Below are 2702 nucleotides of genomic sequence, written 5' to 3'. Positions count from 1 at the left end.
TGGCGAGTTCTGGGAACACCTACAGCTGTGTGGCTTGCACCATCTCTAAAACTGAGCCTTTGTGTTAAGTTACACAGCCTGACACTGAGAGAAAGTCATGGCATATCAGCTTTAACACATTCTGTATAGAACAAAGGCACAGATTTCAAACACCTTGCTTGGATTTGGCATTTGTGAAAATCGACCAAGCAATAACTTTAAAATAGCCCTCTACACATGCATATTCCAGTTCAGTTTTCATACCCATATTCTAATTCTTATTATCCTCTTTATCACAGAAGCCAGGTATTACAAAATGCCTAATAACTGAAATGCTTTTTATGGAGTCTTATGTTCATTCCAGTGGTGGGTGTGTGTGTGTGGGAAAACACAATAGAGAAGGGATGGAAGTCTATTCTCTGTCAATAGTAATAGAATTGAAAATGCTATGAAATTTAAATGCCACTTCATGTCAATTTGAAGCTGTTCTCAGCTTGATTTAACAAATACGGGAGGAAATCATTGAGAATTTGAAAGTAGAAGAAGCTTGGGTGAAAGTGATCATGAAATCTAGGTTTGCAATTTTAAGGAAGGGTAGAAGGGAGTACAGCAAATGAGAGAATGGATTTCAGGAAGGCGATTTTGGTAAGCCTCAGAAGCTGATAAGTAAGTGTTCTTCAGGGATGCAAGACTGAGCGGGAAAACAACTGAGGAGAGTTGGCAGTTTTTCAAGGGACACTATTAAGGGCCAATACAAGCTATTCGATGGGTAGGTGTCAAGGTAAGTATTCCCACTCTGAACTTAGCGTCCAACAGAATGGGGGTACTGCATGATCCCTAAGCTTAAATTATAGCTTAGAATTGATAGAGCTGCCACCACCCAAAAATATAGTGTTTTGGGGCACTTTATGGCCCCCAAACCCTTCCCTGGGGACCCCAAGACCCCAACTCCTTGGATCTCAAAACAAAGGGAAATAAACCATTCCCCTCCTTTCTTCCTCCCAGATTCTCCCCTCCCTGGGTAACACTGGGAGACCCCTGTGATTCAACTCCTTGAATATTAAAAGAGAGAGGAAATTCACCTTCCCCCCGTTCTTTCCCCCTCCCAGATTCTCCCTGAGAGAGAGACAGTAATCCTAACACAGAGAGAAACCAGGCTTTTCCTTTCTCCCACAAATTCCCTGGTGAGTGAAGATTCCCTCCCTTTGGGTCTTACACAAGATAACCAAAAAATTAATCAGGTTCTTAAAAAGGAAAATGTTTAATAAAAGAAAGACAAAAGTAAAAATTGTCTATGTAAAATCAAGATAGAAAATGTTACAGGGTCTTTTAGCTTATACACACTAGAGAGAATCCTCCCCCCAGCACAAATACAAGTTGCAGCCACAGAGATACAATCCTTCCAGAAAAATACACATTTGCAAATAAAGAAAACAAACAAAAAGACTAAACCACCTTTCTAACTAGTACTTACTAAATGAACAGAAGAGGCTTTTTCAGAAAGATTGGAGAAATCTGCTTACATGTCTGGCCTCTCTCAGAACCCAGAGAGAACAAAGAAAAAACCCAAAAAGCACAGACAAAGGCTTCCCTCCACCGAGATTTGAAAGTATCTTGTCTCCTGATTGGTCCTCTGGTCAGGTGTTCCAGGTTTACTGAGCTAGTTAACCCTTTACAGGTAAAAGAGACATTAACCCTTAACCATCTGTTTATGACAGCTCCCATCTCTGTGAAACACTGCTTAGTCTGTGCCAGAAAAATATATATGTGATAGTGGCAGTGGTGGGGAGTAGAGGTTTGTTTACTACAATTTTACTTCATTAATATTTTAGTCTCAGGTGCAGAACTTGGAGAGTCTCACTGAAATCACAAGCAGCACTGATGGTGGTGTTTGTGACAGTGCCATGGGGCATTTGCATTATTTATCCGAGGCTGCACTACCCGTACAGCTTTCAGGGAATATTTTCAGACAGAATCACTAATTAACACATATGTGGAATCTTCTCAAAGCAGTTGGGAACTTTCCTCATTACTTTTTAATTTTTTCTATTTGCTGAACGTATGTCAAAGATGAAAATTCAAAATGATGCTTTGGAGGAATTTTGCATATTAAATGCATGAGATGAAAAGAAAGGTGCCTCATATCCGGTCACTGAGAAAGATTGGAAGCATCCACTGGCCAAGGAGATCATTCTGCATTACTCTTGTGCCATCACTTACTCACCCACAAGAATCTGCAAGGGTGGCAAAGGTTTTATTTGCGAACTGTTGCGTAGCGTTGCTTTGCAGTCCTTAGCACCTGCTGATTTCCATCTCAGATGTTTCTGCTTATTATTCCCTTGTAATCAGTGTGTAATGTTTGTCAAGCACTTGGACATGCTATATAAATCTGTGTACTCATTATTAGTAATAATAATTATTGAAATGAAATAAATAGGCAGGAGATTTAAAACAAATAAAAGGAAGTTCTTCTTCACGCAACGCACAGTCAACTTGTGGAACTCCTTGCCTGAGAAGGTTGTGAAGGCTGGGACTATAACAATGTTTAAAAGGGAACTGGATAAATTCATGGTGGCTAAGTCCATGAATGGCTATTAGCCAGGAAGGGTAAAAAATGGTGTCCCTAGCCTCTGTTCATCAGAGGATGGAGATGGATGGCAGGAGAGAGATCACTTATGTTCTTATGCTATTCTTTTAATAATAAATTCTTGTTTCAGAATCCT

This window comes from Chelonoidis abingdonii, chromosome 2, assembly GCF_003597395.2.
Source record: "Chelonoidis abingdonii isolate Lonesome George chromosome 2, CheloAbing_2.0, whole genome shotgun sequence".
Taxonomy (NCBI): domain Eukaryota; kingdom Metazoa; phylum Chordata; order Testudines; family Testudinidae; genus Chelonoidis; species Chelonoidis abingdonii.
This window is presented reverse-complemented; position numbering follows the sequence as displayed.